Source organism: Heptranchias perlo, chromosome 7, assembly GCF_035084215.1.
Source record: "Heptranchias perlo isolate sHepPer1 chromosome 7, sHepPer1.hap1, whole genome shotgun sequence".
Taxonomy (NCBI): domain Eukaryota; kingdom Metazoa; phylum Chordata; class Chondrichthyes; order Hexanchiformes; family Hexanchidae; genus Heptranchias; species Heptranchias perlo.
In genome coordinates this window covers 65,811,394-65,820,828 of record NC_090331.1, presented here as the reverse complement: position 1 = coordinate 65,820,828, position 9,435 = coordinate 65,811,394, and positions in this window count along the sequence as shown.

Here is a 9,435-nt window from a genome sequence, read left to right as displayed (position 1 = left end):
CTTTTCGTCATCATCCCTCCCCGGGCCCTGGCCCACACCACTCCTATCACTCTGCTGGACGACAGTTTGGAGGACATGTGTGAAGCCTTGTAAGGCCAGTGCTAGTGTATCTGCCTGCCTGTTTAAGGTGGCAGAATGTTGTTCACTGTTAGTCCGAATGGCCGTTGTCAGGGCCTGAATGGAACTCATTTGTGAGCTGCGCTTGAAGCTCCGTGGAGTCTAGCCTTTCCTCCATCACAGACATTCCCACACTTACCCGCGACAGTATCTCAGAGATGCCCTCACATCCCTGTGACAGTATCTCAGAGATTCCCTCCTGTACCTGTGCCACCATTCCACTCATGCAGGATTTGGACTCCTCCATCCTCTACGCTATTGTGGAGAGTGCACGTGGCACCTGTTCCAGCACCTCGCAAATGTGCTGCTGCCCCTCGATCATTCTCCTTTTAAAGGATGGCCCCCAGGGTTCAGTATCTATGTCCAGCTGAGCAGAGCCTGGAGAAGAGTGCTCCCACCGTCGCGGACTCTCCACCGCTGCCCCTGCCATCAGTGTCTGCTTGTGCTCACGTGTGTGGTGACTCACCATGTGCAACCCCAATTAACTGCGGACTGGGACCAACCAAGATGTGTGTATCTGCGCTGGTGGATGGCTCACTCAGATGTGACCGTGCCCCCTCAGAACCCGGCAGGTCCTCTGAGGAAGCGCCGTCTGCCCTCACAGCGGTCACTGAAGGCCCTGTAAGAGAACAGAAGGGCAAAGGCAATATTAAGCATGATCACAGATGTGTCATGTTGCGATGAGCATACTGAGGTGCTGAAGATGGCAAGGCATGTTAACATCAATTCATATTGCGTGTGCTGAATGTTAAAGTTCTGTCACCAGACGTTTGTCGGGTGCCAGATTTGTGTCCCCAACGGACAGGCACTCAAGGGTGCGGCTCAGCTCCAGCGCCTCCTGCTTCACATCTGCGAGGACAATGATCTGTTGCGACCCCCCTCCGGTCCTCGCCCTCTCCCGTGCATTCTGAGCTCTCCTCCTATAAGGGGAGAAAGTACAGAACTGTGAGTGATGGTGACGTAGCCAACCAATGAATGCATTGGTTTAGGTGCAGCTGACCATGAAAGAGATGCATCAGAGGCTGAGTATGAGACATTGCCATGACATTATATGAGGTTTGGGTTGAGTGGTAGTGGTGGGATGAGGAAGTGCAGGTAAGTTGAGGATGAGCTTTGAGTGGGTGTGAGGAGTGACGTGATAGAGTAGTGTTGGCAGTGCAGAATGAGTTGGGGGGTGAGGGCGGTCATGTGGAAGGAATGAGTGTAGGAGAATGAGTAAGAGTACTCACTTTGGCTGACTTAGTTAGGTCATTGAAGCACTTCCTGCACTGGATCCAAGTGCGGGAGATATTGCTGCTGCTGCTGACCTCCTCTGTCACCTCGAGTCAGGCCTTCTTGGTGGCAGAGGCAGGCCACTTCCTCCCGTCTGCTGGGTAGAAGACATCCCTCCTCCTCCTCACCCCATCCAGTTTTACCTGGATTGAGGCATCGCTAAATCTAGGAGCCGCCTTTCCCCTGTGCTGCTCCATTGTGGTGTGGGTGTTTGCTCCAGGAGCAGCCATTGGAGGATTGCCACTTTAAGTAGAGCTCCTCCAGCTGACGGCCTGTGATGCGGGTGCGCAATCCGCCCACTGTGCAGCTTTCGGACGGCAAACCTGGAAGCCACGTTAAGTGGCTTCAATTTACCTGCGATCACGTGGGAAACGGTCAGGTTTTATTGGGCAGGTTACCCACGGGCCCAATTCCCCCCCCCCCCCCCCCCCCGCTGCCATCCCGCCTCCCTGCTAATATCGGGGGCCCAGGTATGTGAATAATAAATTATTAAATTGAATGATTTCTTGGTGGTTACAATATTACCAAATTGCATGGTCATAAACTCAAACAGGGTCTCAACTAATAATTTTTTGCAGCTTCCTCTGGAATATCAGTTTCCCAGGTCCACAAGAGCGATGGACATCTTGGGATAGACCATGGACTTTTCCAACAAAGGTCAACTATCCCTTCTGGCAAATCAACCAAGAACTGGTGCTAATGATGTTTGTGGCCTGCACTAACTTTGTATACCAAACAACAAGCACGTTATGGGTGCAAGCAGACAATGTGTGTGTATGGGGAATGGAAGAAAGCTGAATTGGGAAGAAGAAAACTTTGCTGTTCTGCAATGTATGTTTGTATGTTTAGTATTTTAGCCAATTTTATTCTTTGCAAATGTACATTTAACATACTATTTTCTAATAGTATTGTCTAGTTATTGTGAATATAATTTATGTTGTTGTTCAGTTAACGATAGACAACAAAATTGCAAAAAAAACCTTTCATGTTGTGCGTTATCAAAATTACTGCCTCTATCTTCAATCGTGCTGGACCTCATTAACGGACCTAATTGTCTGCTTGCTAAGTGATCAGGCAGTAGGATAACCACACCTCTTTGAAAATCCAATCGTAACTTTTAAAGAAAAAGTTCTACACTTAGTTTAAAATACATGGGCCGGGAATTTGCTCTGAGCGGCGATCGAACGGCGCCTGCTGCTCATTAGATTTAAACTTACCCACAAAAGATCCATGGGCTTTAGTGCGAGAACTTCCTCTAATGCAACTGTGAGCTGCGTGAACAGGGAAAGGATCTCTCTGTCCCCTCAACTTATCAGTTTGAAGCATCCTTGACAAGCCGCTCAGAGTCAGAACCAGGAAGTGCAAGCTACAACAGTTATATCAATGTAAAATCAGTTGGAGAAAGAGAGGGTAAGAAATATTGACTTAAAAGACAGAGATAAAAGAGACAAATAAAAAGTTTTAAAATTTTTTTTAAATCTCCAACAATTAAAATTGAAAGGAATGAGACTCCACCTTTTTAAAAGCAGTCATTAAGACTTATCGTGCCGTTAAAAGTTATTTTAGACCTTAAAAAAAAGTGTACTTTTTTCCATGTAGATTAGTTCATTTCCAGCTAGGCAGTGCAGCAACTTCATGCTGGTCCATTCATTTCACCGGTGAACTGTCCTTTCCGTGCAGCTTTCAGAGGAGCAGGGCAAATGGTAGAGCGATTTCCGCATTTGACTGAGCATGTGCGCTAGTCAGAACTTGCTCTTCCATTTGCCCTAAAATAACGGTCAGCGCTGTTAGCATCACAGTTATTTTATGAGCAATTTCAGGGCTATGTTGTTTGCTAGATGGTAATGGAGTATTAAGCCCCAGCTTTATTCACGTTATCATGAAAAATTGCTGAGTGGCTGAAGCAAAGCCTTACACCTTGCCGCATTCTAATATGCTAAGAAGACCAATCTCCTGGGGAAGCCTTACCGTACCTCTATACCCATTCAAACAGTTCATGCCTATAAATGATTTAACAGTACTATGCACATCAATATTAACACTATTAAGCACTTGACTTAAGTGCTACAAATTTAAAACATTCTTCCAATGTCTTCCAGTGGTTGGTGCACATAACAGATACTGAACGGATTTCTGAGTTATACCTTTTATTTCAATTTAAGAACATAAGAACATAAGAAATAGGAGCAGGAGTAGGCCAATCGGCCCTTCGAGCCTGCTCCACCATTTAATAAGATCATGGCTGATCTGATCCTAACCTGGAGAGTAGGAGGTTAAGGGGTGATCTCATAGAAGTCGATAAAATAATGAGGGGCATAGATAAGGTAGATAGTCAAAATCTTTTCCCAAAGGTAGGGGAGTCTATAACGAGGGGGCATAGATTTAAGGTGAGAGGGGAGAGATACAAAAGGGTCCAGAGGGGCAATTTTTTCACTCAAAGGATGGTGAGTGTCTGGAACGAGCTGCCAGAGGCAGTAGTAGAGGCGGGTACAATTTTGTCTTTTAAAAAGCATTTGGACAGTTACATGGGTAAGATGGGTATAGAGGGATATGGGCCAAGTGCAGGAAATTGGGACTAGCTTAGTGGTATAAACTGGGCGACATGGACATGTTGGGCCGAAGGGCCTGTTTCCATGTTGTAACTTCTATGATATAACCTCAAATCTAAATTCATTTCCAATTTCCTGCCCAATTTAATTGGTGAAAATTGGGGGGGGGGGGGGGAAATCAGACATTCATTCAATATTTTGTTTAGAATATAGTAATGTTTGTGTATGTGAAAAATAAATAAGGACGTTAAGAACTGTTAGTTTTAGATTTAAAAAAATTAAAGAAATTTATGCCCTGCATTGAATTATTTCTTTTGTAATTTTACAATTGTGAAAGTCAAATTATGGAAGCTTGTGAGATTACATGAATGTAATAACATGTACCAGCAAGTTGTTCAGGCGTTTCATTAACCAAATTGCTGAGGTGTGCAAACTATATTGTATTTGATGGGTTGGTTTTATTATTTCCAGAATTTAATTCCATAATGATGGCAAAGATTAGGTGGGGAAAAGTAGTTAAGTAATGTGGGGGGAAGGCAAAGACCTAAGATGTGGTCAAAGAGATAGTTTTCTACGGGGCTTTCAAAGGCACAGAGAGAGATAGCAAGACAAAGTCGTAATGGAAGAGAATTCCAGATGGCTGAATGAGGGCTCAGATGGTAGAGTGGAGGAGATAGGAACCGAGCAAAAATCCAGTTAAAGGAATGCAGAGTACATGTTAGGATGGATTACTAGAGAGGATTTTGAAAATAGGGTGGAGCAATGGCATGGAGATTTGAAATGAGGATAAAAGGTCTTGTAGTTGATTCACTGGAGCACAGGGAACTAGTGAAACTGACGAGGAGGGGGTGATGGGTCCGTGTAACTTTGTGTGGATGAAGATTTGGGCCCCAGACTTCTGAATTAGTTGAAGTTTGTGAAGGGTGGAGATGGGATAGCCAGGGAGAGAGCATCAGAGAAATTGATCTTCTTGATGATGAAGCCATGGATGAGAGATTCAGCAGTGGGTAAATGAGGGAGGAGTGTTCTGGAGGTAGAAAAAGGTAGAAGGCTCAGCTCAGATTTGAGGAGAGTGCTGAAATTACACACAAATGGGCTCAGTTTGAGGGTAGTCAGGATGTTTGATGAAAGCAATGCTAAATTCATGTACGTACTGGAAAAAGCTGAATAAGATGGCTTCTGCATTATTAACAATGAGCTGTAAGAAGTTTTGAATTGTCCAGAACTTGAAGTTGAACATGCAGCCACATAGTAGAGCAACGGCGTCAGAGTCAGTGGTGTGGCAGAGAGGTAGAGAGGGGTGACTCCATTCTTATGGCTGAAATCAATGAACTGTAGCATGAAGAAGATGCATAGGTTGAAGCATTGGACATACCAGAAATGACTGTGTAGGCATAGGAAAAGAAATCTTTTAAGTAGATGTAGTGACTGCATTGGGACTATAACTGCAAGAGTGTAAAGGAAGGGAGAGACTGATAATGTCATGAGACCACAAAGCAGAAGTTGGGAGGTCAGGGAGTAGGCGGTGGACTGGGAGAGATGAAGAAACTGCACAGTGGAGGATTTGTGGAGGTGGATTGGGACACAGATTAGGAGGAGCTGGAGAAGGAAAGAGGGGGAACATGGAGGCTGTGGCATCCTAGTGGTTCGCCTTGATTTTGGAAACAGATGTTTATGGGTCTAAAATAATAATTTACTAATTGAATTTCTTTTGATACTTGCAAACACACATTTATCTTATCAACTATCTAACAAGGGCTTTCTGTAAAGATGGAAAGAACACTTCTTTATAAACAACTTTCCCTGCATCTTTCTTAAAGGAAATTTTACTTTAAAAATCCTTTTCATGTTAAAAAAAAAGTTTGTTAATAATCTTGCCAGAGTTTACTTCTTGCTTATCTTTTTCTTCTTTTTATATTATACACCATAACAATAGGGAACAACCCAGGACTACAGCAAGATGTATAGACAGCTCACAAAGTGGACTGTTGCAAATGTGTGGATTTCTTCATGGCAGCTTAAAATGCAATTAGGATGTTATCTATTGTTCAAGGGATTAAAAACAAGTTGTCCTTTGATCATATGATAACATAAATTTGCTGTTTTAAATGAATAATGGCTGCATTTGATGTAAACAGCAGGAAGTCATGATCCCCAGGAGTTGAACAAGCTAATAGTTTATCCATTGTGTATGTTTGGACATTTGCATAATAATCAAAACTTGTTAGATATTTTTATGAAGATGTATTTTTCTCCCAGACACAAGCCTATTCCTGCTCTTTAGATCATCAAAAACCAGTTGATCCATCAATTGCATAAGGATATTGTTATGTTTTGGGATTTTTACACTAGATGTTTAGTTGGGTTTAGTGTCACTATTCATGTAAGTGGGCCTTGCATCGCTTATGTATCCGAGTGTATCCTTACTGTCCTAATGTCTAGGTAAATGTAGCAAACCGAGTTCAAACCAAGAACCCTTGTCACTGTACTCTAGTTTACTGGAATTTTTCATGTGCTGTTGCATCATCTTCTTGTCTTCGATAGGCAAAATAATATATTCTCTGTCAGACCGTGGCTCAGGCTATAAACCATAAGACAAATTTAATTAACATGAAGTAGATAAATGACATGTAGCTAAATACAAGCAGTATATTTACAGGAATTAGGAACTTTCTTAATCTCCTTGAAATTTTAGAAACAACAAATACGCATCTCCTGCCCTGATCCTCAACATTAAACTGACTCTTGTATCACAGCTCCTTTATGTTGCTTCCGACTACCACAGAACAGTTGTTCTGCCCTATCATTGTTGGCTTGAGACTGATAGACTGGTTGCAATATACATAGGATATAGCTCCAAATTTCGTTGACGATATCCCAGAACAAAAGGAATTAAAAACTGTATTTCCCTTAACTACATTAGATGGTCAGCCAGGCACAGGATTCAAAATGATGTTTGTACACACAAATACAGCAGCCGATCAATAGTAAACAGCCCCGCAGGATGCTTGTATTTGAATTGAATTGCATGACCTATTGATCTGTTCCAATCACTTTAAATAGCCTGTTCGATGGGTGCTCATTGAAGGAAAATGGCAGCAATCAATATACATACATACTAAGGCCTTCCTGAATAAGGCTTCTGACTTGACCTAAAGTGTGTACATGAACCAATCAGGGATGTGTATTCTCTGTGGCCTGAAGACACAGTTAGCAATAACCAGATTTAACCCTGTGTGTGCTGTGAGCAGTACAAAAGAATCTAATCAGTAATCTATCATAGAAATAATTAATTTTTATCACAGACATGTTCAATTTGTCAAGTGTGTCCCTTTGTATCTATGAATGGATCCTGCCACATTTGGCTGGAAATTTGACTTCACTGGAAATGAAGTGAATGAGAATAGGAGATAGCTGCAATTTTCCAATTAATTTCCAATTTTAAGATTCTGTCAGACCGGAGTACTCTATAATATAAGGCTTACACATTGTACATTGTGCAAAGACAAATAAGAACAGTAGAGGACAAGATTCACTTACAGGAACTGCTGTGAAACTGTTGAGAGAAACAGTTCTTTCAGGGCACATTTCTACTGCAACTGCGTGGTCAATGCAAAGCAATTTTAGTTTGTGCTGAGGCTGTCGTTATATTGTAAATGCAGCCTGATCCCAGTCAGGGCCTGACCTGACATTGGACAAGATGGAGTAAGACTTTCTGGAGGAGGGAGTCTCACTCTGCTTCACTTCAGAGTTGGGGGGTGGGGTGGGGGGAGAGGGGGTCTTCACACCTGATTTATATTATACAAGTTTAGCATCAGTTTGAACCAACAATAAGCTTCTGTAATGCACTCTAAAATATACAAAATTGTAGCATTAACCCGAGTGGTTACTTAGACCACAGAAAGAATCCCGTATCTTTCCAGCGCTTTGCCCTCTTACTAACCATTTAACAAAAAGGCCCAGACTAAGAAAGTCCCTATTTTTAGTCATAATGCAACTCATAGTGGCTTTTAACATTCACTGCAGGTTCTAAAATGAAGTATGTCTGCCTAATATTAACTCAGATAATGACAGTATAGACAGTACAAAAGAGGAAATAAATAGTTTCCATATAAAGGAATACCTGTCAAGAAACTTAAACGTATTTTTTAACTCCATGAACCCAAGACTTCCTGTTGCAGTTAAGTGATTGATGGCATCTATCAGATGTGCTCTAATAGCTAACTTGAGACACCATGATTTATAGGAAAAATTACTAACCTCAAACAAAAGTCCAGTGTATTAACCAGGGTTTTAAGAACACAATCCTATACTCATTGCCAAACCCTCAACTGTTTGTTCACATTCAGCAAAGTAGCAAGAGAAATAATGATTTTTACTTTAATTTTTCTGAGAGTACTGTATTAATTAAAACCCTGATTATCGTGCCAACTTGATACCAGTACAAAAATGGCATGAAGCCCACTATGGTGTAACAGGGGTACTATAAATCATTCTAGTGAAGAAAGAAATTGCATATATATAGTTCCTTTCACAACCTCTGGACGTCCGTCAGAAAATGATAGCAGCATGAAAGCGTACTGCCTTTTCCTTGGGTTTTATACCATATCTGCCCAGTTATCCCCGCATGTGAATTCAAAGCAAAGCACAGTGCTCACAGTCTGGGTTCCTCTGCACATGATGCTCCATCATCAGTGATGAGAGCTGCTCCACCATGATAGTAATGTAGGTGGATACCCTTCTGATCAAAGCACACTAGTATCTGCAATACAATATTGACAAACATCTGGATAATTTCAGACATATTTCTTAAACCTTTTAGTCCACTTCTCAGTGTTCCACACCTTTCTCGTTGACCTCATTAATTCAATTCAGCACTTCACTTTATCCTCTTAAATGTTTTCATCAGTTTGTTCCTTTCCGTATTCCTTTAATAGTGTGGACACACCAGCCAATGTCTTTGGGATTAAGGCTGCAACACACACCTTTAACTCATAAGTCTGTGGTCTGTCTCTACTGGGTAGTGGGCCCATCATTTGGATTACCTCAGGCCTACAATAATTTAAGATAAAAAACTTTACTGCCATGCTGTTAAATTGTACAAACTGAACACTCTAAACTCACAGAACAATGTTCAAATCAGTAGAGCGTTATGGTTATTGATATTTTTAATGCAGACAGCAAAAGGTTTCAGACAGTCGGTGAATTTGTTTGTAGGCCCCTTGAAGGACTTTTCCAATGCCACAAGATCCATAACTGTGACTGTTAATAACTGTTGAGTATTAACCAGAGCATGTGGTAAAAAAGGAAGATGTTATAAGATAGTTGTGTCTAATAAGCCAATGGGAATTGGATATATACCCGAACAGGAGAAACTTGCAGGGCTACGGGGAAAGAGCAGGGGAATGGAACTAATTGGATAGCTCTTTCAAAGAGCCAGCATGGGCTGAATGGCCTCCTTCTGTGCTGTGTGATGCTATGATAAGCTCAGGATTTC